Raw genomic sequence first — 27,968 nt, forward strand, 5'->3', positions numbered from 1 at the left:
CCGAGAACCTCCCCTTATTGTGAGTCAGCCTGCAGCCTCAGTAGCTTAGTGAGGCTAAGCAAGTTCGGAAGACTGTATCAAAAATAAATAAATTTCAAAACACTGGCAGTATAGCTCCGTGGTACTGTGCCTTTGGATTCAGTTTCCAATATCAAAAATTTCTATTTCTTAATAAAAAGTAAAATTGTATAAGTAAATATTACCTAATATTTTCAAAAGATTAGTCTACCATTCATGTCAGTATGAAACACATGAGATCATCTGAACAGGTAAATGTTGTTGCCCCTGTACACCCAACATAGGAAGCCTATTTAAGAGCTGGAGGAGCACACTTGTTTCCTCTTGGAGTTCTCACAATTTGTCTTGAAAACTGGTTCAAGAATCTTTTACAAAAAATTATATTTTCCAAGTCTCATAACAAGAAGACTTAGGTAGTCCTTCTAGAACTCTCCTCTAAACCAGCACTTCTCAACTACAGATGATTTTGTCCATCAGTGGAACATTTGGCACTTTCTGGAGGCAAATTAGGCTATTACAACTGGGTAGAGGGTGCGAACTATCTGGCCCAAATGGCAGTAATTATCAGGCTAAGAAATCTCTCAGAATTTGGACTGGCCTGTGCCCATTGCCCATAACACATTACCACACGTCGCTCACATCCTCCTTGGGTGAGGAAGTGGGTACCCATCAGAGGGATGGACTGCTGTGAAATAAAAGCAAAAGGCAAGAATTATATATTTTCAAAGCAATGTCATGACCTGTTTAGCTGACCAGAGGGGTCTGACTTCTAACAAAGAAAAAGCCCATGCTTGCTTATTTATAGTGGTACAGAACAAAGGGGATAGATAGAGATTTCCTTGGGGCAGGAAGGTGGACAGGATGAGAGTGGAGACAAACAGGTTGTTTATCCTTGGCAGGTTATTCCTATTTCCAGTGGCTGTGTTTGAACAGGAGCTTAGAGCCAGGTCAGGATCCCAGCATGATCTGGGATATCTCCAACTAGAGAATTCTACCCAGGAGTCCTGGAAGACTGACTTCCCTGCCTTAATGGCTCCAACATTGTACAGTTTGCATACAGTTCACACATGGCTCCTAACACATAACACAGTTCCAACAGTGGCCAATCTTATTGTCTGCACATTCATCAGAGCCCAGGAATGGAACTTATTTGCACAGGAAATTAGAATTTACTAGAATACTGAGGACTGTCATTATCCTGGCTCTCCCCAGGGGCACTCCTATTATCAGGTCTATTCTCTTCCTCTAAGTCCAAGATTCACTCCTTTTGGCTGAACTCTAGAATTATTGTTCAAACTGAAGTAAGGCAGAAAATCATTCAGTGCTTGAAGCTGACAAACATGAATGTCAATACAAAAGGAGCACCCAGTTTGAAGCAAGAGATGGTGATCAGAAAATAATGGAAAGAACCAGACACTAAAGGGATGGTTTATAACTAATTATTGTAATTTCTGACTGCAAAATTGATTCATACTGATCACAGATTGTTTTAGTCAGCTTTTTCACTGCTATGACTAAAAGACCCAACCAGCACAACTGTAGAGGAGGAAAAGTTTATTTAAGGGCTCACAATTTCCAAGGTCTTATTTCACAGAAGGCCAGCTCCATTCCTCGAAGCTCATGGCACAAGAGTGTGACACAGGGAAGCAGCTCTCATGTTATCAGAAAGCAGAGAGAAATATTTGCCAGAAACAAATATATACCCCATAGCCACACCCCACTGTCCTTCAGTAATCACTCAGTAATCCCATCAGGTATTAATTCGCTGGCTGGATTAAGGCTATAACCCAATCATTTCTCCTCCAAACCCTCTTGCATTGTCTTACACATGAGCTTTGGGGGGATACCACATCTAGACCATAACACAGACCATTTGAAAATCAGTAATATATAGCCAAGTGCAATGGCACCTGTAATCCCAGCAGCTCAAGAGTCAAGGCAGGAGGATTGCAAATTCAAAGCCAGCCTCAGCAATTTAGTGAGGCCCTAAGCAATTCAGTGAAACTCTGTGTCTAAAGGGCTGGGTATGTGGCTCAGTAGTCGAGTGCCCCAGTACCCCAAACAAACAAACAAACTTACATGTATGTTAACTACTCAAAGATAATTAGTATGGGTAGCATCAGGAAGATCGACAAATAGGAGTGCTTCAGCTTCATCCTGCCCCATTCATACAAATTCACCCAGTAAATTTCCAAAGACAAGAACATTACCCTGGGAGTGAGCCTAGACAACGTTTCTCAAGAAATGCAGGATTCAAAGGATAAGTGAAACAGCTTTTCCCATGCTGTCCGTCCCCCAGCTGGAATGAAACCACACACATCCCCCTACACATAAGAGCTTTTACAGTGGAAAATGTGAGGTGGAGGTGGACATTCAGCTTCACTGATATTTTGGGGCTCTTCACAAGAGGCAGGCCCCTCTCTTGCCACCCCCCCCCCAAAACAATTGGGAGAACTTGCAGAACTGTATTAACTGTAGCAACTGTAAGCAAAAAAAAAGAGCCCACAGCAAAAGATGTGCATATCTTGGTGGTTGGCCTATGCTTTGGCCCAGAGAACACTATAAAATTCTAATATTTACCGGGCAGCTGTAGCAATCCTGGGCATACAGCGGCACTAGTGGTTCAACAGCTGCAGCAGAGAGACCAATCCAGATAGTCTGATGGGACTTTCTGAATTGAATGCCTCTTGGAAAAACTCACAGGACAAAGTTAACTAGGAAAACTGAAATAAATATACATACCTCAAGCATCATATTGTACATAAAAATACATACAATGTTATCCATTTTTTAAAAATTATAAAAATTAAAGGCTCAGCCAACTAAAAATAAAAAAGAAAGCTGGGTGTGATGATGCATGCGTGTAATCCCAGCAGCTCTGGAGTTGAGGCAGGAGGATTGTAAGTTCAAAGCCAGCCTCAGCAATTTAACAAGGTCCTAAGTAAACAACTTAGTGAGACTCTGTCTCTAAATAAAATATTAAAAGGGCTTGGGATGTGACTTAGTGGTTAAGCGACCCCTGGGTTCAATCCCTGCTACACACACACACACACACACACACACACACATATATATCACATCCTCACATTTCATGAGCAAACAATTAAAATATAACTTATAGTATGCATAAAGTGTCTCCCCCATGCAAGCCTGTATCCTCTGGTATTAGCCACACACTCAAGATAAAGTTTGATTAGATTTTTGTAATCCTCCCAGGAAGTCTTAGCACATGAGAATGTATCACCCCTCCCCCCGGAAGTTGATGAATAATGTCACTTTTCTGTTAAAAATCGTTGTACCAGTTAGCACTCCTAGCATAGTAACAGTTCCACTTCCCTTTCCAAAGCTGGGCCTTAACAATTACAAGTTTTTACAAAAAATTGCCCCGATGAAATGATGCAGTTTTAAATTGGATCAATTTGCACAGCAATTTATTCTAAGAAATTGTATAGAGGTTCATACACATATGGTTATTCCAAAGTTTTGTTTTTTGTTTGGTTAAAATAACTAACAGGAGACTTTCTTTATCTTCATCAACAGACAGCTAGTTACATATAAATTGTCAGTCATTCCATTCATTGCCTTACAGAGTTAAAAAGAAAAGTACCTGTACAACTCGATGGTCTGGGACTATCTTGAATATGTATTATTTTAAGATATAAACTGAGAACAACTGAATGTATGTGGGCTCATATTTGCTTTGAAAATAAGCATTAAGCCAGCTCTCCTTTTCATAGTGAGAACATAGTTCCTATAACCTATTCCGAGTTTGCCTGTCCGATTGCAGAAAAATAAATGTACTAGTCGTCTACTGCTCTGATTCTGCAGTGCCCAACAGTCAATCAATCTTATTGTCAGATCAGAACAAAAACACAGTCCCAGCCCGGAAGCTTGAAGGAGTCTCTGCTTTGGTGGCAAACAGCTGGGAGTGTGCTGGACCTGACTAAGCAGGGCCGACTTCTCCGCCCCAGCTCGCCTGATCCAGCTTCCAGGCTCGAAATGAGCACTTTCTCCTCGTCCACCCCCCCCCCAGTACAGCAGAGGTTACCCGACAAGACGTCACCACTACACACAAAACTCCTGTGCTTTTTTAAACACACGTTTAAAATGAAGGGGAAAAAAAGCAGCAAAACTCGATTGGAAAAAAGTTGCAAAACATGTTTTTGATAAAACCATTTTCTATGGAAAGAAAAGGGGGGAGACTTGAAACTCGGGTGTAGAAACCTAGGGAAAGCGGCCTCTGTCCGTTAAATAAAAAGTCTGAAATTTATCACCAAACCTCTGCAACAAAGGCAGGAGAAGCCTCGGGAAGCTCCGCTCCGCGACCTGCCCCGCCCTCAGCAGGCCTCCCAGACCTGCGACCGGCCCCGCACCCTGCTCCCGCCCCTGTCCTGCGCACCAAGGGTCTACGTGCCAGTCCCGCCTCACCTCACCCCGCCCTGTCAAGCTCCCCGTCCCGCGCGCGGTCCACGCGCCTCACCTCCGCCCGCCCTTGTCCCGTGCGCGGTCCTCGGGCCTCACCTCGGCCTGCCCCTCTCCCTCCCACAGAAGGATTACGCGCCCCGTTCCGCGCGTGGACCGCACACCTCGGCACCCTCTTGCACTCTGTCTAGTCCAGATATGGATGTGGGTACCCTCACCTGGCTCTTTTCTGTCAGCACCGGTGAGTTCCCACATTACAATTTAAGGGGTGTGGCAGAGGATCACTGGGACAGGGTTCCAGTCCAGACACCAGATCACTGGACCGAGCCTGGGTCCCTCCACAGGCCCCTCCACCGCCCCCGCGGGGTCAGTCCCACCTGGTGCAAGTGTCTGGCTCTTCTCCTGAGGCCCTCGAGAGGAGCGAGAAAGAAAAGAAATAGTAAGGGCAGGAGGTGGGAGAGACAATAGGGAAGGAGACCACAGGCTGGCAGTCTCTGGTGACATCTCGCAGCCAGGAAGCGGAGCCAGAGCCACAACCCCCAGGACCAGGTGTGGTCGTGCACAGGGGTGTGATCCCCCCAGGGTCAGGACAACAGACACTCCCAGACCCAGCTCTGCTCTACAGACTTTCACCCACTGCAAACCCTCAGCATCCCAAGGCTGTTGACTCTTGAACTTCCCACCACACTTTGCCTGGGGATCTCAGAACATGCGCCCACAGAGCCTCACCAGCCAACAGCCACAATCACTTTTCTGTGATTCAGTGAGCCACCACCCAGCTCACCTCCCTTCACTCCTTTTCTCATCTAGCCACGTCCCATCCAGGGCCTCCCTAGTTCCCTTCCTCCTAGGGACCCTAACCTCCACCAGGACCACCTGGCACCATATGCCTCTGCCTGAGGACATACCCTGCAAACATCCCCCACCTCACCCAAGATCCTAAAGCAAGAGCAGGGGCCCCATTTCTCTAATGACCCTGGTGATGTTATACAGCTGGGAGTCTTCCTAAAAACTGAGGCAGCTGGAAGACCCCCATCTTCAAACCCTGATTCTTTTGATCAACTCAGAAAGGTTTCAGACATTGCTCAAAGTAGGAAAAGGGACATTCTCAAGGGAGAGAGTGAGTCCTCTCAGAGGGGAGAGACAAAGAGCACTCTCCTGTGCTCCAGTTCTTTCTTTGGGGGGTGGGGGCAGGAAAGTTTCCAGAGAGTCCCACCAGGCCCACCTCTTGGCTCTTGACTGACAGCAGGGTGACATCAGAATTTCAAGTCTGCTTTGCCATGACAACTCTGTCACCTTGGCCCATGCTGACTGGTTCTATCTGGATTCTTAATCATTTTTACAGGTTTTATGGTTAGGAGGAATTATCTTTATCTTCCAGAATCTGGTCTGTGAAGGGACACATAACTTGGGTTATTCTTGTCAATGTTACTTCCTGCCTGAATTTTCTTGTAGATAATAGTTTGCTGAAGAATAAGACATATTCTTTCCACTTTGGTTAGTCAGGGCTGCAGGTAAATTGGTTTTTGGCAAAGAAAGCATGTGGGGGTGAAGAAAGCATGTGGGAATCAGCACAGTGGGACATTTCATAGAATTATTCTCTAAACGTGTGTTCCCACTCTCCTCATCTGTCTGTCCCCTAACAGCAATGGTACATCTATACATTTCTGTAGTAGCATCTATAGACTTCTGACCTTGGATCCTAGCCTCATCTAACTCTTGAGGATCCAGCATCATATAAGGGTATAAAGTAGGCACAAGTTGTTTACTTTCTCCATAAAGGCAGATAGTAAGGGGTGGCAGGCCTCTGCAGGCCACACTATAACTGTCTCTATATGAAGTACTCATGAGAGCAACTGAAGACTACATGCCAATGAATGGGGCACTGGCATAGTTTTCTATGCCCTAGTTTTCTCACCCTAGATTAGGGTATCTCCTGTGTCTCCAGTGTTGGTGCCCATCCTTATGCTGTCTTTCCCAAGTGATTCTGCAGATGCATATTTTATGCTCCTGTGGCTTCAGATGGTCTGGTGTTTAGGAGGGGTTCCTGTAGACTGAGGCCTACTGTACCCCCACCCACACTCACACCCTTTGCTGCCCAGTGGATTCTTCGGTTCATGTGGATTATAGGGTACACTTTCTAAAGCCACAGGTGTGAGCTCAAGGTGAAGTGATACACTTAGTAGAGGACAAATGTGTGTTCTCCAGGATGGGATACTATTTTAAACATATTGATCTGGGGAAAGTAGTGTCAGAAGATTGTACTTGACCCTCTCTACTAGGGTATCCCTGACTCCACAGGTGACTCACTAAGTCCATGGATGATTCATTTCAGTTACAAATTCAGAGAATTTGAAATAACCATTGAATTGATCTGTGGCCCCAGACATCTAGGAGAAGAACCTGGGACAGGTCCATTCCTGGCCCCATGTGAACCTTGTCAGAACCAGGGGGCCATCATGATGCTTCTTGAGACAGGGTCTCCCTATGTTGCTTAGGCAGATGAACTTCTAGTCCTCCTGACTCAGGCTTTTGGTACCTGGAATTACAGACACATGCTACCATAACAGGATCAACTTTTAAAAAATTTTGTTATATACATTTTTAATGGTTGATTTTTTTGCCCATTTCATTAAACTCTTATTACAATATGATCATTTCTGTGTTTTTGTTTCTGATATGAGTGAGACATGATCTTTTTGTTACCTGCTCCCCATTCTTGGTATCTATTCCATTGTTGTGTAAGTGATCAATATTTATTAATATTACTTATTAATATTGAGTTGATTTAACAGTTTAGTAACAATGATCATGCAGAAGTATAGAAAAGATGTTCTTATATTAAAAAATAAACAGTATTTCTTAGTGAGATAAGAAATATTAGGATTCTAGTCAACTAGATCAAGAAGGTCATGGAGAGAGTGAATGTCCATTTTAGATTTTCCCTTGCCATTTTGTATAAAATTATTTAGGCTGTAATTCTTTCATTAGCCTGTAAAGGAACTAGCATTCTCATTTTAGAACTGGGAAGATTAGAGTATTTATGTAAATGTTGAAGTTATTGTTGTAATTGTAGGGCTAGGTTTTGATCTAAACCTTCTACTTTGATCTCCTGCTGCTTCCCCTTTGCTTGTCAGACTTAAGTTCCCACAGTCCTTTCTGTGCCTTGAATAAGACAAACTGTTTCCTACTTGGAACCTTTGTTGTTGCTCCAGCCTGTTCTCTAATACCTGGGAAGCCCTTATGCTAGAGCCACTTGTGGATGATTCCTCTCATCTCAGGTCTTGGCTCAAATGTCTTCTTACAGTATAGTTTTGAAAGGCACCCTGTCTACCTTAGCTACTCCACCAAGTTCTCACTGCTTTTACACAGCATCCTGTTTGTATCCTTCATACCACTAATCAATCTTACATTATCTTGTTTATTTGTTGGCATATTTATTGTCTACTTTTCCTTAGTAAGGTCTAAGGTCCAGATATGAGTTCTTGATAACTGTGTGTATCTTTAGCACCTAAAACAGTGATTGGAACATTGTGAGTACTCGGTATGCATTTATTGAGATGAAGAAAGAGATAAAGGATGAGGAAGAGCTAAAGGGAGAGAGAATAAGAGTGAGTAATGAGAATCTAGGTACAAGTTTCCAACTTTTTTCTCACTGGATGATTGACTCCTATTGGAATAAGTTATGTAATTACAACCTGTTCTTTCTGAATTTCCTTATTTAGGAATCCAATATGCCATACTCCTTTTAACTCAAATCTGCAAGACTCCAAAATTAAAGTCTGAGTAATTAGAGTAAAAACCATGGGTTGCACAATTAATAATGCTAAATATTCACCTTGAAATAATTGCAGGTAGTCACTAGGAACCCATAAATTGGGGAATGAAACAATAAATTTCATAAAATACTTTTCCAGATACAGATAGAATTGTAGAACATCTGTCTGTAGGCTTACATGCCAGAAAGTAATCAACCAGGACACAAGAGGTGATAGCATTATGTTGTTTGATGACTTCCCTGAGGAGAAAGTCTGCTGTGTGTGTGTGTGTGTGTATGTGTATGTGTGTGTACACACGTGTAAAAAAAAATATATATATATGCATGTATATATGTATTTACACATATACAATAAATTTCATCATAAAAGGAATATTAGAATTATAACCTTGCTTCTACAAACCTTACCAGTGTGATAAGTATTGAGGAAAATCTACTGAGGATAAAGAATAATATGTGATTATCTATTTCTCTTTAATTAGTCATCTTCAGTATCAATCTTTTAATTAAAATACTTCAGGAGAAGAGGTATTCTCTTTCACTGGTACCTCATATCACCTAGGACCTTGTACATTGGAGAACTATTTTATGGTTCATTTTCTATGAGGGCTCTGAGACTTTCCTTGGAGATCTTACAGTACTCTGAAAATACTGGTACCTGCAGTCCTCAATGGACATTTTTATTTTGCTATGACATTCAGTAGTCAATTGCAGAGTCTTGAAATGATAGTGAAGCTCGGAATTTAAAATACATATATTAATGTGTGGTTAATACACTATAAAATATGATTAAAAGTATCAATTTAAGATATAACATATAAGACTAACTAATATATAAGTCTAAGATTATGATATAAGTCTAATGTTGGTCTATGTATTTTTTTCTAGTCCTAAAGAATATTCTCACATATAATAAAGAATTTCCATTTGATGTTCAGCCTGTCCCATTAAGGTAAATAAATAAGCATCCATATTTTATCTTCTGATTTTATTATCTATTTTATGCCTGTTTTTCAAATATTTCTGTATTTTTTCCCTATCAAATTTGGTATTGGTGATATGGCTGATACCATTGGTAGCAATGAGATGATTGACATTGACATTTATATCAACATTAACCTAATAATCAGCATCTTATCTGGGAAGTTAGTGGCTATGAGGGTTAGCTGGTGTATTAAGTGGAGTAGCTCACTAATTTTTCTGTCCTTTTTTATATAGGAGAATTTCAGCCCCTGGTGAGGAAGAGCATTTGGAACTTGAAGAAGATGAAGAAGAAGGTGGTGCTGGAGCAGGGTCTCCTGATTCTTTTCCTGCTAGAGTGCCTGGTGGGTACAAAAAATGTACATTATATAATTCAAGGTCAGGTGTTTGGAACTTACTTTTGTACTTGTTAGTGGTGGGTAAAACATCTCCAGGTTTGCCAATCTTAAGCAAATTATCATGGCCATTCTGATAGCGGTAGCTAATGGTTTATTGTGAAAGTATCTTACTATTTGTGTCAGGGATCCTCAAAACATCCCGTGTTTAGTGATTGGCTAGGAAGACCCACAGGACTCAGCATATAGTTGTACTCACAGTTGTATTCTGAGTCATTACAACAAGAAAACACAAGAACAAAATCAGCAAAGGGTAAAAGCACACAGGCAAATTTCAGAGGAAACCAAACTTCTAAGAGTCCTCTCCCAGCAGAGTCAAATATGTACTTGATTCTCTCAACATTATTTCACACCTGTAAAATGAAAAATATTGTCTATTGGGGAAACACTGTAGAGAATCAGTGCACAAGACACTTATTGGGGTTAGCATGAACCAAAACTACAGACTCCAGGAAGAAAGCAAGTGTTCAGCACAAACCATATTGTTTGCATGGACGGTTTAGGCACAGTGATCTTCTTAACAGGGCATGATGGGAATCCTGCTGAAATCCAGGTTCCCAGATGCTAGCCATGGACCAACATTGTAAGTAGGCTTTCTAGAGTAACTGTTTGCTATGTTAATTCTTTTCTTTATATATCTAGCTGTTCTTTAAATAATCATATATGATTGTGAAACCTAGACCTGGAGGAACAGATACTATACAGTTGCCCTTAACAGGGAAATAAAGAATACATAGCAAGTTCTTTTTATTTGTGGAAGATCTTGACAAGGTTGTAAAATACCCTAGTCAAGCACCCTGAGTGAATTTTTTGCCTCTTCCACTTCTATAATTTCTTCTGTTCTTATACAGTGCACAGTTTTTACTTCTGATGAACTAGTTCATTTTTTGGAAGTGTGGAAATAACACTGTACTATTGTGATGCATTTTTTATGCTTTATGGTATAATTAAATATAATATACATATCATCCAGAAAACTTCATAATTAAAGTCATATTCCAGTAATTTAAATACTCTTTGGTAGAAGACGTTTGAAATATAAACAGTATAGGCTTAGACAAACAAGATACCTGCGCTTTTGAGTCTAACATCTGCCAATCAGTAGTTAAGTGACTGTACTTTTTTCTTTATAAAAGGAGATGTTGACAATGCCTAATTAATAGGGTTACAATGAAAATTAAGGCACCACATACAAAGCATTTGGCATGATACTTTTCATTTGCTGGGGTAGTGGTGGCTACTGTATTTTCATTATCACTTCTAAATGGTGCTAACAGTCCTACACCATAGGGTTATTGGAAAAATTACAGTCACTATAAAATGTTATTGTTAGTGTTTCTTTGATACAAGATAATTATTTATCCAGTGTAAACTGTGCTTTTCCAGCTAGATCATCTGCTCTCAGATCTAGAGCAAAGATCAGAAGAAATGTTCTTCCACATGGAATTGCTATGTAAATAAGAAATAGCTAACACTTGTGAGTATTTGTGATGTGCCACATACTATCCTAATCCTCTCATCTAATCCTCACAACAATAGTTTAGTTCTATTTTTCAGAGGTGAAAAGTGAGGCATAGAAAAACAAATTATCCATAATCACACAGAAGTTTGGCTACAGAGTCCATGCTTTTAACCATCATGTCTCATTTTAACATCTTTATTTTAATTGTCCCTAAAGCCTTAAAAAGAACTGCAGGAGAACCTCCCCATCTCAAGCTTCTGCAAAGTTCCTTTTGCCATGTAAACATAACAGTCACAGGTTCCCAGGATTAGAATATAGACATTTTTGTGAGGCCACTATTTATGCCTCATACTTTTAAATATGGAAAACTCTAAATGGCTACAGCTGTCCAAACCAAGTTTTCAATAACATCCCATGGATGTTATTGAGCTGTCACTAAGAACTCCAAGTAAGGGAGTGATTAAAAAAGAGTAACATTTGAACTTTGTACACTGGGCAATGCACATTCACAGGAATGGACAGAGACTGAGCAGCCCAGATAGCAATATGATAGGTCTTTAACACTCATATAGCAGTGAGCAGCAGGACTGTGTTCATTTGGTTAATTCCACTTTCAGTTTGTACTGCAAGACAAAGGAAGCCATTGGTAGCTGGTGAGCCCCAAGTTGTACTGAACACAGAAAGCATGTCTTTTTCTGACTTATCTGCCCCCAACCACCTCTTATGCACCAACCAGAGCAAGCATGCTCTCACTGGTGTCAAAAAGAGTTGGAAGGAATTACTCAATTCAGTGTGATTTTCTGCGAGAGGAAGATTCTAAGCCTAAACCTAAAGACAACTCTGATAAAGTAATGACAATGAATTAGAAGGTTTGGAACCATTTTACCACACTACTGTAATAGGGGATACCAAAAAGTCCATCTTGTTGATGGAAACTGTTTATTAACAGGTGATACTTGGGTAAAAACTCAAGTTGTTCTATTTCATTGTGCTTCATCTGTGGAAAACAATTTGTGAAGGTAGCTATGGATCCCCCAAATGGCTGTTTGTTAAACATAGACAAGTTCCCTCAAGAATGTTTTAAAAACTGTGTAAAAGCATCTGACCTAGCCAAAAATGTTAGCGTAAAAGCGTCTGACCTAGCCACTGCCACTGTGGAGAGGAAAGGGAATTGTGCAAGTAAGGCCTCTGCCTCTGCTGGGCACCCCACAGCACTGACACAGACCAAGCAATGAAGCACCACTGTACCTGCAACAGGTACAGAAAAACAATGGGAGAACATCTGAAGCCCCCCACCCCCTGCCCATAACTTCTTTGTTCCAAGAGGATGCTGAGAAAAATGAAGGTCTAAGTATCAAGTAGGATGGCCATAGAGATCATGGAGAATCAGACAATGAAAGGACCACCAGCCTGAGGATGAGTCTGGAGTGACATGGATATGAAGGTCAATGGGATCCTTAAGACCCTGTCCTCACATGCAGAAGAGGAAGTCATTCTTTTCTTTCAACTTTTTTATTTTTGCTTTTTAAAAATTTCTATTGTTTATATCTCATATCATACTATAAGGACAATTTCTAGTCCAAAATTGGAAATGGCATGACAGTCTTTGTTCCAAAATAGTACATCATTGTCTAGGTCAGAACATTAAAAGAGGAAAATTACCAAAGATTATATTTTTTAAAACACTGATTTGAATTTGCTTTTTACATGATATTGTACAAATGTTTGTCACAGGCATTTACTTCAATAAGAGGTGAGTCAGTCTTCATTTTGCCTTGGTGCTTGGTAAATTAAATGTCATGAATAAGGAGTACAAAATTTGTTGTCCATACTTTTAGAACAGAGATGAACCTGATATCTAAAATGTAAACTAAGCATTATCATATGTGTGTGATTATATATTTATGTCTTCTTTGTTTTAGATTTATCATACTTGTAATTAAATTCAGATGTTTGATACTACCAATTCAAAGTCTGTCACACACATTTTTTAAGTGCACATTTCTTTGTAATTTTAAAATCCAATAAAAATGATATATATAAAATAATATTTTCTATTATTTTGGGATAATTTTAACATAATTTAAAATAATGGTATTATCAAATCATTATTTGGTCATAACATTTTGTAAATGGCACAAAACATGAAATGGGTCTTAAAAATCTAGCAAGAGAAAAATTTTGCAATTTGTACTGCACATCTGCAATTTGTACACACATACAAATTGTGTGAAAATATGAAAACACATGCACAATTTCTTTTGGTTGGTAACTGATTAGTAGTTGAGAAACTGGTCCAACCTTTCAAGATAAAGAGTAAAATTATGAGAAGTTTGTTCACTTTGAAATTATATTAAAAGTTTGATAAAAATCTTAGGGGTCTTTAGCATTCAAATAATAATATTTCTAGGTCTGTGAAAAATTATACCTGATTAAAGTTGTTTGTATATAAGTTATATGAATATATTCTTGTTTTTATTTTCTTTATTGACTGGTACTAGAAATATGTATTTTTCTGTGTTCAGAAATATGTGATTTGGATAATGGCTGAATTCTTAAGTGTAACCATCATATCTGGAAAAAAATAATAAATACTCTCACAAAACCTAAGATGAATCAGTGGGTATATGCTTCATACACAGATGCCATTTAGCATGCAAGGAAGAGTTACTACAGGTGTTGGGTTAAAAATTTGAGTGGCCAGAGGACTTTCAAGACAAAGCAGGCCAGATGTTGCTTAGAGCCTTGATGAAGAGCATACTCAATAGACATTTGCTATAAATCAATTTCTGCAAAGCTCTGGAGAAAACCTTTTGACTTCAAGTGACAAGATTCATGGATTAAAAAAAAAACTTATCCAGACTTAGTGGTGCATGCCTGTAATCCCAGGAACTTGGCAAGTTAAGGCAGGAGAGGCCAGCCTGGGGAACTTAGCAAAACCCTGTTTCAAAATAAAAAAAAATAAGTCAAAGAGCTGGGGATGTAGCTATGTGGTAGAGCACCCCAGACTTCAATCCCCAGTACTACAAACAAACAAGACAAATTATAAAACAGAAATCTTAAAATGTTTCCAAAACTGCTTAAGAGTAATAGAATATTAACAAGCCTTAAAACTATTGAAAAATAGCTAGGAGAACTTCCAGATAACATTGAATGGTATTTTCCTTTCCTTTCAATATAAGTACATGACTGGATGAGGGACTCTGGCTGTGACTGTTCGGCTCAGTCTGAGAATTTGAGACTTTGAGAGAAAGGAAGTGCACAGAGAGCCAGAGTTTAACTGCACACTTTGGTGGTATTTACTGCTTAACCCTAAATATATTCTGAAATTCTGTGAAATAAGGATGCCCTAATATTCATGGAACAGCAATGAATATTTTGTTGCAGTTTTAAACTTCCTATATGCATGAGTAAGAAAAGCACTGCACTTTAGCTGAAAATGAAATCCATATTTGCTTAACTCTCAAGTTCAACTCAGAATTGAATATTTATGAAGGAAAGAAACAAGTACAGGCTTGATATTAAAGAAGTAAGATTCACTCTTCATTTTGAGTTTCAAAAAACAGTTTTTGTACATATCTAAGACTATATAAAAGATGAATAACCAATACAAATCTAGAATAATGTTGAGATTGCTAGGCTTATGTTTAGGTCACTCAGAAATGTTTTTTTAAATTTTGTCTAAAATTGTGTCATGGCTATTTGTGCATGTGGTACTAGGAAACAAATGTAGGGCTTCACACAGGTGAGGCAAGCACCCTACCACTGAGCTACATCCCTAGTTCTTTCTATTTTGAGACAAAGTCTCTCTAAGTTGCCCCCACTGGCCTCAAATTTGCAATCCTCCTGCCTCAATTTCTTAAGTAGCTAGGATTATAAGCATATAATCCTGATCAGCTAATTTTTTATTTGTATTACTTTGGTTTATCATTTAGAAGCTTTAATATTCAACATGATAAATAAGTTTTCAGGTAATAAATAATAGGTTATAAATTTATATCCTCTATTTAAATGAAATCTACTGAGATTACCTTAAGAAAATTAAACTACTATTTGTACTTAAGCCAGTTAGTGTTTAAAGCAGTACACAAAAGTTACTGTTTGTCTTATGAGAATTGAAGGCTTTGAAAATGATATTAATGTCAAAGAAAGGTTTAACAATTTTTTATTCTTTTCAAGAAAGGTTGGATAAAAATTCATTTTTAATTTTAAATGGGAATAAACTACTCTTGGTCATACCATAGTCATATATTATACTTCATCTCATTAGCTTAACAGTAGTAGTGTTTAGCATGTGTGTTTGTCAAAACTCATAAAGCTGCACACTAAAAAAAGATGCCTTTTATATATGTAAAGGACACCTTAATCAATATTTTTTCAAAAGATCATAATAAGCTAGATGCTATGGCACAAGCCTGTAATCCATGTGACTTGGGAGGCTGAGGCAGGAGGATCCCAAGTTTAAGACTAATCTCAGCAACTCAGTGAGGCCCTCAGCAACTAAGTGAAATCCTGTCTCAAAATGAAAAATAAAAAGGGCTGAGGATGTGGCTCACTGGTAAAGTACCCCTGTGTTAAATCCTCAGTACCAAAAAAAAAAAATACAACAAACTTACAATTATATAAATTACATAAAATAAAGATAATAAAAATGTTATAATTCTTAGGAGCACCCTGCCATGATAATATAGACACAACAGCCTTATCATGAATGAAATCTTCAATGTCCACAGTATAACAATTTTCCCCATTCTACAATTAAGTTAAAGGTCAAATTGTCCTTCAATGACATTTTTAATTTTATAATGACACAGGCCTTGGAAAATATGATCGAAAATCAAATATAGCCAATTGAACTATATGTACTCTTTCTTACTTTGAGGAAAATAATTCAGGGAATAGAAAGGTTTAGTGAGCTTTCTGTATCTCTGAAATAAAATACCAAAATGCTATATCAGAATACAAAAATCTAATTACTTTGGGCTTAATCTTTCATAGCAAATAGACTTAATTTACAGAGTTTCTTTTCAACTCAGCAACCTGAAACCCATAAAGTCCTTAATCTGTCCATTTCATGACTTACATCATCTGCTTCAAGGATCTTGTTTGCTACAGAAGTATAGCTAGTGAACAAATAATCAAACCAGAAATTTATAGAACTGGAATCTATTTCAAGTACAGCATGTGGTTTGAAAAGGAAATAAAAAATACAGAAAAATTTTAGCAAATTTATTTACATCATCATCTCAGCAATTTTGAAATTTCCTACAAATATGACAAGTAAAATATAGCTCTTTCTTCATAAGGACAAACAGTAATTACAAGGTAATTATTTATTGTGTGTAGTGATTTCTTTCTTATCCTTGTTAGTCTTCGAATTTTATGAATGTAGTTGACTTGTTCTCATATTACACTATGTAATTGGATATGTTAATTCTTCACTTAGAAATCTTCCTTTTAATGCATTGGCTCAATTTACAACTATCATGGTTTTATCTTTGATGCAAAAACATGCATATAGATGGTATGGTATTATTTTAGCATTTGATCTTCTTTTATGTTTATTATTTCTTCACTCATTGATATAGATTCTCTAGCCATTTGTTTACTAGAGCATGATAACCTCTAGAACTGGAAATTCAGTCATTCATTCAATAAAATATTTCTTCAACAAAGATCTGTTTATTCCTTGTGCATACTACAAAAGGAACAGTTCCCACACCTTTCAGGATGCTTATTGTGTAGTCAGCAAGACAGAGCCAAAAGCACATGATTATGATTAGAGATGTGCACCAATGTCATAGGTTGGCAAAAAAGAAGGGCTGAGGGAGTTCAATAAATCTAGCCAGATTTAGGACTCACTGAGTATGTAGGAGTTGACCATGCAGAGAGAGAGAGCACATCATAGACCATTCTGAAACACCTTAAATAGGCACCTTTCTATGTAATCTATGATCTTAATTACACTCAGCTTCCTTCATCATGGAACACAATGTTTGACATTCTACCTTGAATTAAACAAGAAATTCAGACTTGAAATCACTGCCTCCATATTAAATTATTCGAAGCATAATGATTACATTAAACCTTACTGTGTAGTCTCAGGCAAAAAGATTGTTGGTAAGGAATGTAGCATCAGCCCTACCATTTCAACTGAAAGACCTAGATGATGACAGGTTATAAAATTGACTCACCCCAAAGTAACAACAAGTTTAATATCAACTTGGAAAAAAATAATCTTAACAACAAAAAGACTTTGAAAGTTGTAAAGCAATCATCTTTTGAATGTCAAAAAAGGTAGTAAAGAGGTAATACATAAAAGAAGTAACATTCTTGGGGGTTTTGGGGGGTGGGGTGGGGTGGGTTCTTTTTTTGTCTTTTTTAGAACTGGGGTTTGAATCCAGTATTTTGCAAATGCAAGGCAGACAATTTGCCACTGAGCTACATCCCAACCCAACATTCTTAATATATAAAAAAATTTTAATTGTAATAACCAAAGCAGAATACATGAGAGGAACAGACAATATGAGCGAGCGCACGAGCGTGCGCGCACACACACACACACACACACACACACACACACACACACACATTTAAAAAACATCCGTTAAACATAAAAAGATACTCAACTTTATTTTTAATAAAAAACAGAAATTAAAGCTACTGTTGGTGAGCCTTAGGGGAAATAGGTACTTATTAATCACTGGTGGGAACAGAAAAATGGTGAGGTTCCTTTGGAGGGGAATTGAGCATTCTCTAACAACATATAAGTACATATTTTTTCCTTAGCAATCCCATTCCTGAGAATTTACTCTGAAGATGCACCCCCAAAATACAGGAAAAAGAGGAGGAAACATTTGCATATACACAAGATTCTCTGTTTAGGTGTTTTTTATAATGATAAAAAGTTAGAAATAAAGTAACTGCCATATGAAGATTGACTGAATAAACATAGGATGCTGTAGAAAATAATTCAGAAAATCTCCATGAACTAATGAGTGATTTTTCAAATTATTGTTAGCAGAATTTATCAAGGTAGTTCACATTAGCAGATTAAGGGGAAAGATTTCATAAAGTTGTCAACAATGCAGAAAAAGTCTTCAGTTAAGTTTGAAATACAGCCTTGATTTTAAACAATTCTTGTCAAAGAACAGAAAAACATCCTTAACCTGATAAAACATGGCTACATGACATTTACAGCCCAAAATCGTTTAATGATGAATTTGAACAAAACAAGAGTGTCTATTACTTCTTTTCATCAGCATTGTTTTGGAAGCTCTAGCTACTGCACTAGGACAAGAAAATGAAATATAAAAGGGGGAATGTTCTTTATTTGCACATTTATGAATATATAGAGAATATATGCAAAAAACCTATTCATAACTCATTAATAAGATAATGTGGTTCCTGGATAGAAAATCTGTACAGACAAATCAATTTTATCTCAAACAAGTAATAGTTGCTTAGAAAATGAACTATTATAATATTTATAGTAGTATTAAATAATATCAAGGACCTTATTATAAATTCAACAAAAGAAATATAAGAATTTTATGTAGAAAATAAACCTTTATTGAAAGAAATAAAAGAATATCAAAAGGAAAAGGAAACTGGAGCAATCTTGAAATTAGGGAAAAAGATGGAAGAGTGACTTAATAATTGTTATGGTTGGTGAGATGTTGAATTGTACATTCTCTTTTACTTTTTTCATTTCTCTCAATTGAATTGTTTATGAGAATGCATTTTATAAAAACAGTGAAGTCATTATTCTTTTTTTCATTTGTTCATAATAGTTATTCTTGACATTAGATTCATTTGGACTAATTATAAATGCATGGGATATAATTTGCTTCAATTCAGTCCCTTCACCCTCCCCATCCTCCCTCCCACTGTTCCCTTTCATCTACTTTACTGATCTATTTATTTACATTTTTTAAAATTAGTATGTTATAGATATTCAAAATGATGAGTTTCATTGTAGTATATTCACATATGTGCATTGAAAAGTTAATTTGGTTTCATTCCACAGTTTTTCCCTACCCACTCCCCATTCCCTTCTTTTTCTTTTATTGATTTTATTTTTTTTAAATACACGTCAATGGAGTGTATTACAATTCTTATTACACATATAGAGCACATTTTTTTTTATCTTTGTATAAAGTATGTTCATGCCAATTCACGTTGTACATATACTTGTTTTTTTTGCATTACAATTCTTATTACACATATATACCACAATTTTTCATATCTCTGTTTGTATATAAAGTAGGTTGACATCCAATATGTGTCTTCAGACATGTACTTTGGATAATGATGTCCATCACATTCATTCCACATTTATTAGGAGGCTAATCCCCTGCCTCCTCCCTTTCCCTCACTCCCCTCTTCCCTATCTAAAATCCATCTATTCATCCCATTTTCCTCTTCCCTACCCTATTATGAGTCAGCCTCCTTATATCAGAGAAAACATTTGGCATTTGTTTTTTGGGGATTGACTAACTTCACTTAGCGTTATCTTCTCCAATGCCATCCATTTACCTGCAAATGCCATAATTTTATTCTCTTTAAAAAACGTTCATAGTGTATATATGCCACATTTTTAAAAATCCATTCATCCACTGAAGGGCATGTAGGTTGGCTCCACAGTTTAGCTATTGTGAATTGTGCTGCTATAAACATTGATGTGGCTGTGTCCCTGTAGTATGTTGTTTTTAAGTCCTTTGGGTATAGTCCAAGGAGAGGAATATCTTGGTCAAATGGTGGTTCCATTCCCAGATTTCCAAGGAATCTCCATACTGCTTTCCAGATTGGCTGCACCAATTTGCAGTCCCACCAGCAATGTATGAGTGTACCTTTTTCCCCACATCCTCTCCAATACTTATTGTTGTTTGTCTTCATAATAGCTGCCATTCTTACTGGAGTTGTATCTTAGTTTTGATTTGCATTTCTCTGATTGCTAGAGATGTTGAAATTTTTTTCATATATTTGTTGATTGATTGTATATCCTCTTCTGAGAAGTGTTTGTTCAAGTCCTTGGCCCATTTTTTGATTGGGTTACTTGTTTTTTCAGTGCTTAGCTTTTTGAGTTCTTTATATACCCTAGAGATTAGTGCTCTATCTGATGTGTGAGGGGTAAAAATTTTCTCCCAGATGTAGGCTCTCTGTTCACCTCACGGATTGTTTTCTTTTGCTGAGAAAAAAAACTTTTTAGTTTGAATCCATCCCATTTATTGATTCCTGGTTTTAATTCTTGTGCCATAGGAGTCTTATTAAGGAAGTTGGGGCCAAACCCACATGATGAAGATTAGGGCCTACTTTTTTCTTCTGTTAGACGAAGAGTCTCTGGCTTAATTCCTAGGTCCTTGATCCATTTTGAGTTAAGTTTTGTGCATGGTGAGATTTATGAGTTTAATTCCATTTTGTTGCATATGGATTTCCAGTTTTCCCAGCACCATTTGTTGAAAATGCTATCTTTTCTCCAGTGCATGTTTTTGGCACCTTTGTCTAAAATAAGATGATTGTAATTTTGTGGGTTAGTCTCTGTGTCCTCTATTCTGTACCATTGATCTACCAGTCTGTTTTAGTGCCAAAACCAAGCTGTTTTTGTTACTATTGCTCTGTAGTATAGTTTAAGGTCTCATATAGCGATACTCCCTGCTTCACTCTTCCTGCTAAGGATTTCTTTAGCTATTCTTGGTCTCTTATTTTTCCAGATGAATTTCATGATTGCCTTTTCTATTTTTATGAGGAATGCCATTGAGAATTTGATTGGAATTGCATTAAATCTATATAGTGCTTTTGGTAGTTTGGTCATTTTGATAATATTAATTCTGCCTATCCAAGAGCAAGGTAGATCTTTCCAGAAATAGTAAATGAATTCAGCAAAGGAGCAGGATATAAATCAACACCCATAAATCAAAGGCATTTCTGTATATCAGTGACAAAGCCTCTGAGAAGGAAATGAGGAAAACTACTCCATTCACAATAACCTCAAAAAAATGATACTTGAGAATCAATTAAAGAAGTCAAAGATCTATACAATAAAAACTACAGAACCCTAAAGAGAGAAATCAAAGAAGATCTTAAAAGATGGAAAGATCTACACATTCCCTTTTTAAAAGGAGAAAGGGAGGAGGAGGGAGGGAGAGGGGGAAGTTGGGCAGGGTCAGATCAGAATATGATAACCCAAAGGGTGGGGTTTGGCCTGCTGAGAACTTCTAACTGAAGGAGATTGGAATCTCAAAAGCAAGCTCAGCAGCAAAGCCTTTGCTCTCCTCCTTCCCTCCTGTCCGTTCACCCTTCTCTCCCAAAGCCAGTCATAAAACCTAGAAAGTGCTCGCTCTCTCTCTCTCTCTCTCTCTCTCTCTCTCTCTTTCTTTCTCTCTCTCTCTCTCTCTCTCTCTCTCTCTCTCTCTCTCTCTCTCTTTCCTTCCTTCCCTGCTATTCCCTTCCTGTCCCCCTACCCTCCATTCCCCCCTCTCTTAAAACCCTCATTCCAGACAGGACCTGCCTTAGGTCCAGAAGGAAAGAAGGCTATACAGAGAGGCCAAGAAGAATCTGACCAGACAGGGCTTGCTGGGACCCTGGCAGCCTTTTACCATTAGCTCACACCCCCTTTTCCAGTCATTTCTACATGGCCATCCATTCTTCAGGGAACATAAACATAAAAACAGGAGTTTTCCCTACATCTCTAGGTCTTTATTTCTGAAGGCTTTTAGGTCAAATAAAATTCTATTAAATAATTGTAATGATTTTTAAAATGTAAAGATATATACTAGTTCATAAATTAGAAGAAGCAGTTTATAAAGATAGACTCTTTCTGAAACTCATCTGAATTTTTATTGCAGCTATAGAATAAAGATACTGTATTAGTGGTAAGAGGATAAACAGTCCGGTAAGACAGAAAACTCAGAAAGTGATTGCCACATGATTTATGATTGAAGTGGGACTGCAGATCAGTGGTGGAAAATGTCAGTCTTTTTAATGAGTAGTGCTGAGACAATTGAGTATTTATGTGAAATTGAATGAAATTAAAGCCCCTACTATACACCATAGTCAATAATTCTGTGTGACATATGGAATTAAGTGTGAATGGCAAAACAATAAAATGCTTTCAAGATAATACCTTTATGATTTTGGAGTGGGGTAAGTTGTCTTAAATATGACATAAAAAGCACTGATAGTAAAGGAAGATATTAAGAAATTTGATATTACTAGCAGTAAGTATTTATCATAATCAGAAGACACCATGGCAGAGAAAAGTCATTCTTAACATTCAAAACTAATACTTGGTGTTAGAAGTTAGCAATGGTTGCTATCTTTTGGAAGAGTTAATTGGATATGGTGGGGGGAAGGACACTCCCAGGAGGCTGATCATATCTTTCCTAGATCTGATACTAGTTATACAGGTGTATTCACTTTGTGGAAGTTCAGCAAACTGTACTAACAATTTGTACATTTTAAAATGTATATGCTCTACTTCAACAAAAAGTCTTTATAAAGGAAAAGTACTAAGAAGCTATTTGTAAAATATTTGTCCAGCAAAATAATAGAGACCTCCTACAGCTCAATAAGATAGATATCTCAATAAAAAATAAAGCAAAATAATTGAACACACTTCAGAAAAGAGGAAATCATATATTTGATTTATTCTAAAAGGTGCTCAACCTTATTAATCTTCAGAGGAATGCAAATTAAAATGATTGATCTCTTTATACCAAAATTGGCTAATATGAAGAATCTGAGAAAACAGTACCTAGTGAGGATGTGGAGCAATGGGAACACTACTGCACTTGGGCTAGGAATAAAAATTGGCACAACCACCTTGGGAAATGGATTGTCATTATATAGTAGGTATGGAGGTAACATGCCAGGTGACTTAGTGATTCCTCTGTTTCAGAAATGGGTGCTTATGGGAACCAGAAGATGTTCAGAAGAGTATTTATTATAGCCTTGTTAACTATATCCAAACACTTGAAGTAATTCAAATGTCTATCAACACAAGAATGTGTACATAAACTGTAGCATATTTATACAGCCATGTACTACATAATAGAATGAACTTTTCTGCAGAAAAATTCATATATGATATACATACATGTGAATATGTATGTATATAAATATAAATGTATACATATTCACATTTTTCATAAAATTTCAGAGGTGTTTCTTAACTCTCTGAAGTTCATCCCAGATGTCCAGGTACAAGCCCCTCTTCTAAAAGTACCCTCATTTGTCAATCAAAGAAGATGCATAAAAGGTATTATGTATATATTTAATGATATCAGCCTGAGCCCATTTAGGTTTGTTAATGCAACAGTGGAATACAGCCTCCAGGCCTTCCCATTATTGCATTTGTCTGTATTGTCTTCATATTTGTTTAAATTAGAAAGTAATACATTTTTAACAGCACTGTTGAGGTACAATTTGCATTTCATAACATTTCCCTTCTGTAAGTATAAAATTCATCGATTTTTGACACCTCTATAGAGTTTTGCATCTGTCATCACTATACAAGTTCAGAACATTCCCATCACCTCCCAAAATTTTCTCAAGCCACATTTGCCATCAATCAAATGTGTATTTTCAAATGTAGTGTGTTTATTGCTTCATGTATTTCAAATAACTCATCATTAAAAGTAGCATAACACATTGTTGAATAGAAACTTGAAAAACATCAACCAAAATCTTTTGTTAAGTGTATTTTGAGGTTCTGGATACATACTTGATTAAAATCAGCTTATTTGCATCTGTTCTCTATTGCTAGTTTCAAAAAAGGGAACATACTGAACAGTTGATTTCTTCCTTCATATGTCCTTGGTGGGTGAATGTTGTCATGTTGTTCTGGGTGGGTTTTTAGTTTTAAAAATTTTAGTTGGTTTTGGGGAAAATGTTCAGTTATACAAATGGCCATTTTATATGGCAGTCTGTATAGTACTAATTTCTGAGAGAATAACTCATACAAAATAGAATGAAGAATAGAAGTTAGACTATATAGTTAAATTAAAACATAAATATCAAATTGTAAATTATTTTCTTTATTAGGAGTAACTAAAGAGAAGAATGTATTGATCAACTCTGATATTAAATGTCTCAGACTTTAGAACAGTATAACAAGTATTTTAAAAGCTTTTCTTGTCTTTGTTCTACCACTTCATATTAAGATGCTGAGTATAATATAGAAGTACATATGGAATATAAATATTATGTGAGCATATTATACAATTATGTATAATTGGGCTTCCTCAAGTAATCTTTTTAACATACTTTTATTATACATACTATATACTATTATTATAGAAATGATTATTTCTGCTTAAAGGTGATTTATGGTTGGGAAATGCAGATATATTATGTGTAAAATTAAATATTTTTCTAAAAAAGTATAACATCAGATGTTCATGAATTTCGGAAATAAAAATACATAATGCCTAGCTAGTTCCTAAGAGGTAGGCTATATCTTCTGTTTGTCAAAGTATTTACTCTGAATTGTTGGTGGAGCTAACTTTTACTGAGGTTTCTCTGTTGCCAGGTACTTTATTACCAAGGTTGCCATCAGAACCGGGAATGACATTACTCACTATCAGGATTGAGAAAATTGGTCTGAAAGACACTGGACAGTGCATCGATCCCTATATTACAGTTAGTATAAAGGGTAAATAACTGGCAAATTGCATTATGTTTTTTCTCATATGGGACAAAGTTTTTGACAGGGGATGGTCTTGTATATGTGACAACTTACTTTAATGCATTCTATAATGAGGCAAAATCCTAGAAGAGATCATAACAGAACATAGTTCGAAAGACTTACAAAAAATATTTCCTACTTATACACTCACTTTTGCTTTTGAGTTTGTATAGATTTTTGCTCTTCAGATTCCATCTAATGTGCAGACTAAACATACACATTGTCCTTAACAGCAGCTACAGTCTTCAGGATGTAGATTAACAATAGCACCCCTCACCTTCTCCTATCCAGTCTATATTCATTTCTCTCCACAAAGCCCCATATCCTATTTTCCCATCTCTCCTGCTTCAGCTCCTTCTTCTTCCTGTGCTACTGAGGTATCTACTTAGGTGAATCCTACAGAGGCAGATGAAAATCAGGGGACAGGGAAGTAGGGTGCATCCATAACATCCATGCCCTGAAAGCAATCCCGTGGGATGATGATGTGATTAAGGAATAAATTATACCATTTTACAGAAATAACTATAGTTAGTACAAACGGCTTATTTTAATCTGTAGTTTTGCACCAAAGGAACAGATCGGTGCTGAAATTAAATGGAGGAACTTTTATCAATTGCAGAAATAAAGTCAGATCCATGGGTTCATTAGTGCTAATTAAAAGAAAAATATGACCACAAAGAAAAACATTTATTTAAAGAACATAATCCACAGCACTAATACTGGTACACTTTTAAATTCTGAGGTTACCAGTTATCAAATATATAGTGTACCGGAAAATATTTACATTGTTTGATAGGCCATTTATAAAACTGCATACTCATTGAGAAAGTATACTTAAAACACAAAAATATTTAATGATGTTGTAAATGTTAAATTACCTTTGCATATGTTATACTGAAATATTTTTATGTAAATATTTTTTTTAATTATTAAATGTACTAAATTGTTTTTTGAGCTTTTTGAGACACATAAATGAATAACACATAAACACTGAGGAGTTATTAAATGAGTCCATGTTGAATTTGACTAAACTGAGATTTTTAAACCCGGAAAATTAAAACTATATATAACGTGCCATCTGGTTGTTGTAAATTCAGGGTATGTTGTAAACAGTATAACCAGAATTTAGATAATATATATGAAAAATTATTAATTAACCAAAGGGTTTTTGTTGGCTGTTCTCATCCATTTTTGGTTCTTAACAGGGAAATTATGATAAGGTTAGGTTTAAAGGCTTTTCTAAATAAGTCATATACTTGATCAAAGTTAGAAATTGGTGGCAGAGCTCCATTGTGTCAAATTATATACTCCAGATTTTTTTTGGCATAGAAATATATAGTGGGCTATTCCCTAAGGAAAAAAAAAAACATGTTTGTTCTTTTTACCACTTCACTATGAAGATCAAGTTTTGTCCACTTGGCCATGTAAAGGCTTCCTACCACTTCACTATGAAGATCAAGTTTTGTCCACTTGGCCATGTAAAGGCTTCCTTGTCCCCTTCATGAGGTCTCCTATCCAGTCTATATTCATTTCTCTCCACATACCCCATGAACTTCAACAACTCTCACATACTTGCTCACACCAAATAGGAATCTCTTAGCCTGAGAATCTCCTCTCAGCTCTTTCCATGCCTCTTTAGGAACTGTAACCTTTGCAGTTTCTATATTTTCCGTCTGTATATGTGAATGCTCATAAGCAGAAACTTAATTGTTTCTCCAGATCTGAATGACATAGATTTAACTCCTGTGCAAGATACTCCTGTGGCTTCAAGAAAAGAAGATACATATGTTCATTTTAATGTGGACATTGAGCTCCAGAAGCATATTGAAAAATTAACCAAAGGTTTGTAATTATCAGTTACTGACTTCTTAAGGACACAGTACTTATCTGGGTTTGTGTTCATAGTATACTTAACACAAGATCTTATGTCACATAGTTATGAATATTGACTTAAAGTCAAATCAAAAATTTTTTTAAAATATGAGAATTAGCAGTTGCATTATCTAGTTGTGTAATAATGTGGTTAAATATTATTTGATAGGGAAGTTTTTCTCATAATACAGAGTTAAGGAAGCAGGTTCCCTAATAATTACCTTAAGTCCTTTTAGGAACCTAATGATTACTTTCTAACAGTTAAAGAATTATTTTTTTTTCTTTCAATAAGATGCATTGGGTAAAAAGATACTATAACTGGCAGTTAGTTTGTAAGAATATGGAAAGGACAATCTGGGCGTGGTTTCAGGAGGGAGAGAAATGATATAAGGTAGAATTTTTTTTTAAAGGAACTCTTAAATTTCTATTCTATCTAATACAGGTGCTTATTGAAACCATTTCTATAGGTACTGCTGATACTTAAGTAACTTCTGTTTTTCTTGTGGTATTTAATATTTTATATTCTTTGGTAGTTTATGATTCTACCTGTGTACATAACTTACATTCTTGCTATACATTTTTGTTGTACTTTGTAGAATTTAATGATATGGAGAAATGTCATTCAGACATGCTAGTACCAGAGCTTGGAGTGACAGCCACAGTGAGTTATCAACAGTTGTGTCATCAGACTGTTTGACACATGTTACTTTGTAAAATCATAGGCTTCTGGTGACACATAAGAAATGTGTGGTCTCTGGCTTATGTTGTTTGTTTTAATTCCTTAGGTGCAGCTATCTTCTTTGAATTCAAACACTACAAGCCTAAAAAAGGTTTACCAGCATCAAGTGTTTTGCTTTCATGGAGATGGATGAGATTAAACCTGGGCCAACTGTAATAGAACTGTAAGTGATATACATATAGGATTCATACTGTTCTAATGGTTACTAGTTCATGTTTCTTCTTAGTCCCTCTTATCGAGAATGTAACATTGGAGTAGATCAATCATCAAAGTATTTTAAACAATGATCTTTCTATTGTGGTTACAGATACAAGAAACCCACTGACTTTAAAAGAAAGAAATTGCAGTTATTGACCAAGAAACCACTTTATCTTCATCTACATCAAACTTTGTACAAGGAATGATTCTGACATGAGTAATGTGGAATTTCTGTGATTTTTACCACTCAGTAGAAACCATCATAGCTCTGTGTAGCATATTCATCCTTCAGGAGGCAGGAAGTGAACCGTATCTATAGGCCAGTGAGTCCATTGCAAAGCTGTACCACAGAACTAAAGTCCAGCACCTCATTGTTATGACTCCTTTGGATACAGATTATTTGTAGATTTTGAAAC

At 36.7% G+C, this 27,968-nt stretch overlaps 1 pseudogene; it reads left to right on the forward strand.

The window, feature by feature from the left end:
* The first annotated feature begins 242 nt into the window (after window positions 1-242).
* On the forward strand, window positions 243-27,958 carry LOC144373160 (axin interactor, dorsalization-associated protein-like; annotated as a pseudogene).
* Window positions 27,959-27,968: the final 10 nt, after the last annotated feature.

This window comes from Ictidomys tridecemlineatus, unplaced genomic scaffold, assembly GCF_052094955.1.
Source record: "Ictidomys tridecemlineatus isolate mIctTri1 unplaced genomic scaffold, mIctTri1.hap1 Scaffold_270, whole genome shotgun sequence".
In the NCBI taxonomy this organism is placed as follows: Eukaryota; Metazoa; Chordata; class Mammalia; order Rodentia; family Sciuridae; genus Ictidomys; species Ictidomys tridecemlineatus.